This window comes from Eurosta solidaginis, chromosome 3 (assembly GCF_040869045.1).
Source record: "Eurosta solidaginis isolate ZX-2024a chromosome 3, ASM4086904v1, whole genome shotgun sequence".
In the NCBI taxonomy this organism is placed as follows: Eukaryota; Metazoa; Arthropoda; class Insecta; order Diptera; family Tephritidae; genus Eurosta; species Eurosta solidaginis.
Genome location: NC_090321.1, coordinates 6,840,366 through 6,850,158, shown reverse-complemented (window position 1 = coordinate 6,850,158; position 9,793 = coordinate 6,840,366).

Here is a 9,793-nt window from a genome sequence, read left to right as displayed (position 1 = left end):
CAGACGGACATGGCTATATCGACTCAGTTCGTCGCCCTGATCAATTCGGTATACTTAATGGTGAGTCTCTCTTCTATATTTCTCAACGTTACAAACATCGGACCAAAGTTAATATACCATTTCATGTTCATGAAATGTATAATTAACAACAGCTGTTTCATATAATAAAAAAAAAAATCCATTAAAAAAGCAATAATAAATGAAATTGTAAAGAAAGTGAATTTATTATGTGGTCCGACACACAATGCACTCCCCGCTCACGACACAAATTTTCGGCCTGGCTTTTTATTCTCTTTTGTCTCTGTGGTTTATTATTGGCACTGGTATGTGCGTGAAAAACTTTAATTTTTTCATCGCACCATTTCCGCTTATCTCATTTTTTTTTCACCGTCGCCCACTCCCTTTCCCTTGATTTGTAACGTGCCTTTCATCGCAATTGCCTTTTATGTCAGCTAATGACCGCCACAAGAAAGGTGTCTACATGCACTTTATAACTTTTGCCACCCCCTTAAAATTATTCAAAGTCAGCAGTCTTCATCGAGCCCTTGTTAGTTCACTTAAAAATATTGCATATGACCACTTGACACGCATATTTTGCGTATGCTCATTTTTTATTATTTCTTCCCTTATGCAAACAATCACTTAAATTTTACTTTCCTTCCCACTCCTTCACTGTTGGTCGTATTGCTGGGGCGAAGGGTATTAAGTGTTTAATTGGAGTCTTACAAATAGTTGAAGGTCGCAATGTGAGGTGAACCAAGTGAGCTTCATATTTCCTTAAACCTCGGGAGGCGCGTTCGCAAATGTCAGGACTGCCCCACTAGCACCATTCTAAGAAAAGACGTTGACGTACCCTGGTCGATGGTTTAAAGCACTGAAAATAATTATTGAATGGCTGACCTTAAACTGTTTCCTACCAAGCCTGTTCAAAGTCCGTTGTATATAGTGCGGTAAGTTTGCCTGGAATCATCCCATCTACTGTACTCATGGGATCCAATTTGTGGATAGTATTAAAATTATTAATATGAACGTTCTCATAGGAGTACAAATTAAAGTACTCAATAGTACCAAACTGATGCAAGCAACTACCAGTGCTACGGTAAGGAACCAGCCACAGTAGCCCCCATATAAAATCCAGAGAGTTGTGTTCATATGAAGTCGAAGAAACCCAATGGAGCAATGGTCAAATTAAGGGATGGCATCATACTTTGAAAGCCGCATTAAAATCCAAAACACCTATTAACTCGGTAAATTCAATCCCTATTGTCATGATGGGTTTGCATACAAATGTTATACAGGATATTAGGTTTTCCCCAGCTGAAATGGCATTTGGAATATATCTACGACTTCCTGGCAAAATATTTGAAAACACAAAGGGAAGCAAGTACTCCACACAATGGGTGAAATAATTTTCTGAAAACATGAAGTTTCTAAAAGCCACTGGTTCACTGCCACATGAGCAGAAAAACGTATTTGTACATCCATAATGAAGAAACTGATCTCATGTATTCATAAGGTGTGACGCAGTAGAAAAACTCTTTCAGCAAACATAACACGACCCATTTAAAGGAATTTCAAGAACCAATAAAATTTTCAAGTTTCAAATATACGGAGAAAGTAAAGTAATTTCAACAGAGTTTGAAGCAAGCTTTTCTTTTGGATGATCAAGAAAATGTTGAGGAAGATAGTAAAAGTTATATTCCTCGTAGAGATAATTTTAAAATAAACTAATAATGATGTATGTATACTCCAAAGCATCACCAAAAAAGAAAATTATTTATGAGCGAAATCCCGAGGACAGGATAAAGTACCAGATGATGGTAAAAGAACTAAAGACTTAATAACAACAACCACAGGAATAACCAAGAATACACAAGCCAACATAAGCACTACGTGGTCCCAAGATTTCTTGTCAAGAGATATATTGTAGCAGAGAGTTTCAAGAAGCGCTGAGCGCAAATATACTAGCCCAAGTTGAAAGAAGGTAAAGAAAAGCTCTTCATCTGTTTGAGGATAGATATCACGATAGATATCTGAGCAGTTGTCTAATAGACGAAGTGTGATAACAAGTTCTTCTGCTGATTTTCAATAAGTTTTTTGGTAGCTCGAGCATGATAATCAGGACGATATCCACAATGCCAACAAGCTCTATTGGCTGCTCAGTCTTATAAAGCGTGAAGAGCAACCGGTCTCGTTCGGATCTGAATCAGGTGCAAGCAAGCCCCATATCTGCGGACGAGGGTGGCACTGTGGATCTTCTCAGGAAGGATATCAATCATAAATATCTTGTGTGGGAGCTGGGAGGCACTACAAATCTATGGGCCTACAGACCAGAACTTCCGAAATTTCAGAGTTGTATTATAGTGTTAACCAGTTTTATAGATTCTGCATGAGAGCGATAAAACTACGTAAAAGCTCTTAACAGACTTCGTGCTCTCCATGCAATATGGTATTTAACGGTATACTCTAGAAATACGAGGAATTTTCAATATTCAGATAGCCTGCATGAACGATTTAAGTCTCTAGTAAAAATTTGCTGGTGTCTTACCAATTCAATGGTTTAATACCAAATAGCCAATACACCTATCTACAACTTCTACTAGAGAAGTGGCTTTCTGGATTATAAAATCTTTCTAAATAAATAAAAAAAACCTTAGCAAGTCAGGTAAAGATTCGTATCAGAAATCATTGAAACAACCCCATTTTAAAGCGCGCTTATATGTAGGATTCGCAGCTTATTTGGGAAAAAGTTGGCAGCGCGGTAAATACCCTGTGGCTAAATATCGAGCTCTCAATTCCAGTCCTGCTGCATAAAAAATCATTAAGCATTTAACCCCTTAACTCTTTTCTTAACTTAAGGTATTTTAGTTAATCGAAGGTACTGCAAAGGGGCAGAATTAGAAACCTAACGTATCTTAATTCGATAGTTCTGCGGTAGCTCGAATTACTTCGGCAAAAGAGAGAAAAGGAGAGTGGCTCATGCCGAAGTGGAGAAAAACGCGCTTGCAGTGGCCAGTTAAGCTTACGTTCTTCGTTCTAAACAAATTTGTGAAAAAGTTTTGGGTGAGCCTAACATTTTCACGGCACAACGTTCGTTCATGAGGGGGAATCCAAAATTACGTCTTTAGATTTTTGAATAATCTGCGTATACTCGTAAGTCGGCATCCTAACTGTAAACTACGCTCAATAGTTCTAAGCGAAAAATGTCTACACTATTCGTCATCTCACACGCATTCTGGAAGCCAAATGTGTCCTTATAACTTTTCCAACATAAACAAATGAAAATAATCACCGGAAAACCATTGACTAAAGGGTAGGTGCGCTGAACTCATAAACTAAAGAATACAATTAAGTAACACACAGCAAGTGGTCTCCATTCAGAGAAAAGGGAAAGTACTTGTGCGGCACCGAAAAAGAGTACGCGTATGGTGCATTAATGCTACAGTTCTGAGATGGATGTGTATCAGCAAGGGTCGCCTGACAGCCAGCAGTCTCAAATTTATGTGGCAGCAATGCGATAAGAGCGACGCAACGATACAAAACAAAAGTCAACGAAAATGGGAAAAGAATAATCGTCAAACGCCTTAACTGTGACAGTAGTTTTTAAATTTTTGACATTTCACAAATTGTGAGCTTAGCCAAGCATTTTGTGGCAACAAATTGAATGCCTCACGCTAACAATTAGGGCGCTGCATTGAAAATACGTACATAATTTGAATGGTGCTTGACAACGAACGCATTATAGTGAAATGCGTTGCAATTTGGATTGTTTTGTCGTAAAGTTTTGACGTTTTTTCGACGTTTGTGCGCTGCCAGATGCCGCACAGAGCACACGCACTTGCAACGCATTACATAAGTTAACCCGTCGGCGCTTGACGACGCTGGTGTTTTAGGTGATCTAACATTTTTGGGTTTCCATACAAATAGTTTGACATCTTCGGCTGCAAGATTCAGCTGGCAGATTTGAATGTTGACATAATGAAAATGCGGCATCTGCAGGCAGCAAAACACAAAGTCGGTTTTTACTATACGCCCACCCTCACTTGATATTCACACACCTGTCAGTCATCAATCATGCTGCATTTGCATTTACTTTGCTTAACTTGGCGCCGCAATTTAGTCACACGTGCAATCCTGTGAGCTTTACCAAAACTCTGCTCTTGTCATTTGCATTTCTTTCATGCTCACTGAACGCACTGTGACTTTTCTTTTCTCGCTAGCTATGCCTCTCCCCCTTTGTTGGGATATACACTGTGTATGAATCTTTTACTTACATATCAAGTTTCATCTTGGTCAAAAGCTCGTAAGTCCTCTCCTATCTTATACTTTTTTATACCCAGCTGTACTTGTACACAGGGTATTATAACTTTGATTGGATAACGGTTGGTTGTATAGGTATAAAGGAATCGAGATAAATATAGACTTCCATATATGAAAATCATCAATATCGAAAAAAAATTAACACGACAATTTGTGTAAATATTGAGATATCTTCACCAAATTTCGTACACGAGCTCTTCTGAACCTAGAACAGATTGTTATTGAAAATGAGCAAAATCGGATGATAGCCACGCCCACTTTTTATATATGTAACATTTTGGAAAACTTTTGATAAAATCAATTTTACAAATATTATTAATCATAAATCAAAAATCGTTAAAGCTATCGTCACAAAATTCGGCGGAGAGGTTGCATTTACTATAAGAAATGCTTTGAAAAAAAATTAACGAAATCGGTTGAAGATCACGCCCACTTTTATATAAAAGATTTTTAAAAGGGTCGTGGATGAATAAAATAAGTTATATCCTTGCCAAAAAGAGCTTTATATCAATGGTATTTCATTTCACACGTGGACTTATAACAATAAATAGGAAAAACTTCAAATTTAAAAAAATGGGCGTGGCACCGCCCCTTTTATGACTAAGCAATTTTCTATTTAAGCACACAAAACAAACAACAATAGCATTTCAAGTGTACAGTTGAGTATGTAATGTTCGGTTTCATCCGAACTTAGACTTTCTTACTTGTTTTTAGTAATTTTCGTTTTCATTATGTCTTCACGAATTTCTTCATGTCCCACCCTCCCTTTTCTAGCATGTGTAACATGCAAACTGCACATTAATATCGATTGGCACTTGAAGTCACATTGAGAAATGAGATGTAGCGAAAAAAAGTGTAAACGTCTTAGAGTTTACGTAAATTGCTAAAAATTATTATAAATGGCTTTTGGTGTTTTAGCTGATGTTTATGAAAACCCCTTTAAGTTTTTTTTAACCATCTTCACATGCGACTACATAAGAAAATTAAGCACAACTTTACCATGAAGACTCATTGAACATATTAGGCATGGTCAATTTGATATTGTGAAACTTGCAACATAATTGAAGCCATACATAGACTTCGAACATATTATAAATTATTTCAAACACATGTTGGATTTCGATTTCTTCTTACTAGCATTATACTGATCAAGTGCCACATTGGTACAGGAAGGTATACACACCCGTTCTGGGTTGTGGTAGTAAACCTGGGTCTCTGAGAGAACAGCTAGGCAAGGCAAGTTAGACCTCCAATCAGATTCGTCGGTATTGAGTTTTAATTGGACATTATCTGATGGGAGCCTATACGGTGAATATTTTTTACGACTTAAGTTGTGATAACTGTAAGAGTGGTGATGTACTGTAATCCAATTTATATCATGCCTTCTGAACTAAATCTCCGTATAGTTTGTCCATGGTCTATCACATATAGAATGCTTTCGGTGTTTTGTAGTGTTTAGTTGAGCTACAGGTATCCAATGAACTGTGGCGATTTGTACTGACCTCATGAGCAGAGCAGCTCCTTAATTAATCCAAAGTAACCTCTCCTAATATGTGTAGGAACAAAAATATAATGCAATACCGCTGGCTTTTTATACTCAGTTGAGCAGAGCTCACAGAGTATATTAGGTTTGATTGCATAACGGTTGGTTGTACAGGTATAAAGGAATCGAGATAGATATAGACTTCCATATATCAAAATCATCAGGATCGAAAAAAAATTTGATTTAGCCATGTCCGTCCGTCCGTCCGTTAACACGATAACTTGAGTAAATTTTGAGGTATCTTGATGAAATTTGGTATGTAGGTTCCTGAGCACTCATCTCAGATCGCTATTTAAAATGAACGATATCGGACTATAACCACGCCCACTTTTTCGATATCGAAAATTTCGAAAAACCGAAAAAGTGCAATAATTCATTACAAAAGACAGATAAATCGATGAAATTTGATAGGTGAGTTGAACTTATGACGCAGAATTGAAAATTAGTAAAATTTTGGACAACGGGCGTGGCACCGCCCACTTTTAAAAGAAGGTAATTTAAAATTTTGCAAGCTGTAATTTGGCAGTCGTTGAAGATATCATGATGAAATTTGGCAAGAACGTTACTCCTATCACTATATGTACGCTTAATAAAAATTAGCAAAATCGGAGAAGGACCACGCCACTTTTAAAAAAAAAAATATGTTTTTAAAGTAAAACTTTAACAAAAAATGTAATATCTTTACAGTATATAAGTAAATTATGTCAACATTCAACTCCGGTAATGATATGGTGCAACAAAATACAAAAATAAAAGAAAATTTCAAAATGGGCGTGGCTCCCCCCTTTTTCATTTAATTTGTCTAGGATACTTTTAATGCCATAAGTCGAACAAAAATTTACCAATCCTTTTGAAATTTGGTAGGGGCATAGATTTTATGACGTTAACTGCTCTCTGTGAAAACGGGCGAAATCGGTTGAAGCCACGCCCAGTTTTTATACACGGTCGTCCGTCTGTCCTTCCGCATGGCCGTTAACACGATAACTACAGCAAAAATCGACATATCTTTACTAAACTTAGTTCACGTACTTATCTGAACGCACTTTATCTTGGTGTAAAAAATGAACGAGATCCGACTATGACCACGCCCACTTTTTCGATATCGAAAATTCCGAAAAATTAAAAAAATGCCATAATTCTATACCAAATACGAAAAAAGGGATGAAACATGGTAATTGGATTGGTTTATTGACGCGAAATATAACTTTGGAAAAAACTTTGTAAAATGGTTGTGACACCTACCATATTAAGTAAAAGAAAATGAAAATGTTCTGCAGGGCGAAATAAAAAACCCTTGAAATCTTTGCAGGTATTACATATATAAATAAATTAGCGGTATCCATGATGTTCTCGGTCACCCTGGTCCACATTTTGGTCGATATCTGGAAAACGCCTTCACATATACAACTACCACCACTCCCTTTTAAAATTCTCGTTAATACCTTTAATTTGATACCAATATCGTACAAACACATTCTAGAGTCACCCTGGTCCACTTTTATGGCGATATCTCGAAAAGGCGTCCACCTATAGAACTAAGCCCCACGTCCTTTTAAAATACTCATTAACACCTTTCATTTGATACCCATATCGTACAAACATATTCTAGAGTCACCCATGGTCCACCTTTATGGCGATATCTCGAAAAGGCGTCCACCTATAGAACTAAGGCCCACTCCCTTTTAAAATACTCATTAACGCCTTTCGTTTTATACCCATATTGTACAAACATATTCTAGAGTCACCCCTGGTCCACGTTTATGGCGATATTTCGAAAAGGCGACCACCTATACAACTACCACCACTCCCTTTTAAAACCCTCATTAGTACCTTTAATTTGATACCCATATCGTACAAACACATCCTAGAGTCACCCCTGGTCCACCTTTATGGCGATATTTCGAAACGGCGTCCACCTATAGAACTAAGGCCCACTCCCTTTAAAAATTCTCATTAGCACCTTTCGTTTGATACCCATATTGTACAAACGCTTTCTAAATTCACCCCTGGTCCACCTCTATGGCGATATCTCGAAAAAGCGACCACCTAAACAACTACCACCACTCCCTTTTAAAACCCTCATTAATACCTTTAATTTGATACCCATATCGTACAAACACATCCTAGAGTCACCACTGGTCCACCTTTATGGCGATATTTCGAAACGGCGTCCACCTATAGAACAAAGGCCCACTCTCTGTTAAAATACTCATTAACACCTTTCGTTTGATACCCATATTGTACAAACGCATTCTAGAGTCACCCCTGGTCCACCTTTATGGCGATATCTCGAAAAAGCGACCACCTATTCAACTACCACCACTCCCTTTTAAAACCCTCATTAATACCTTTAATTTGATACCCATATCGTACAAACACATCCTAGAGTCACCCCTGGTCCACCTTTATGGCGATATTTCGAAACGACGTCCACCTATTGAACTAAGCCCCACGCCCTTTTAAAATACTCATTAACACCTTTCATTTGATACCCATATCGTACAAACATATTCTAGAGTCACCCCTGGTCCACCTTTATGGCGATATCTCGAAAAGGCGTCCACCTATAGAACTAAGGCCCACTCCCTTTTAAAATACTCATTAACACCTTTCATTTAATACCCATATCGTACAAACAAAGTCTAGAGTTACCCTTGGTCCACCTTTATTGCGATACCTCGAAAAGGCGACCACCTATACAACTACCACCACTCCCTTTTAAAACCCTCATTAATACCTTTAATTTGATACCCATATCATACAAACACATCCTAGAGTCACCCCTGGTCCACCTTTATGGCGATATTTCGAAACGGCGTCCACCTATAGAACTAAGGCCCACTCCCTTTTAAAATACTCATTAACACCTTTCGTTTGATACCCATATTGTACAAACGCATTCTAGAGCCACCCGTGGTCCACCTTTATGGCGATATCTCGAAAAAGCGACCACCTATACAACTACCACCACTCCCTTTTAAAACCCTCATTAACACCTTTTACTTGATACTCATATCGTACAAACCAATTCTAGAGTCACCCCTGGTCCACCTTTATGGCGATATTTCGAAACGGCGTCCACCTATAGAACTAAGCCTCACGCCCTTTTAAAATACTCATTATAAGCTTTCGTTTGATACCCATATTGTACAAACAAATTCTAGAGTCAACCCTGATCCACCTTTATGGCGATATCCCTAAATGGCGCCACCTATAGAACTATGGCCCACTCCCTCATAAAATACTCTTTAATGTCTTTCAGTTGATACACATGTCATACAAACACATTCCACGGTTTCCCTCGGTTCATTTTCCTACATGGTTATTTTCCCTTATGTTGTCACCATAGCTCTCAACTGAGTATGTAATGTTCGGTTACACCCGAACTTAACCTTCCTTACTTGTTATTATTAATTTGAAACATTATAAGCTCTTATTATTCTTCTTGCCTGCACCCACTGCCTCCATTCACAGCTCCAGTATTTACCCTGGTTTCCAATCCCATTTATTATTAAAAGCACCTTCTCCGTCTGGTAAGGCATCTCAGAGCTCATGGCGACTAATTTCGGTTCACTTCCTCTACTAGGCATATTAATGTAAAGGACGACCGATCTTTTGGGTATATCCCGAACTCTTTCAACTACTCTTATTTTGAAGGATGTAAGATTATGGGCCGCTCTTTGTGTGAATATGAGTCTAACTCTTCTTTATATTTGTAGAGTGTAAACCAGCCACAGGATTAGGGCTACTGAAGTATTAAGGGATTGAGCAGGTGATTTGAAAAGAATTCAACTTTTTATTAAGAATTAAAATTTTTTTATTTTACATTAATGGACCTAGAACTCCTTGTGTAGTCAGTCCTCTGCATATTTCCTCCAAAACTATTCCACCTTTTTACTAAGCTCAATTGACAACCACAAGGACAGTCAG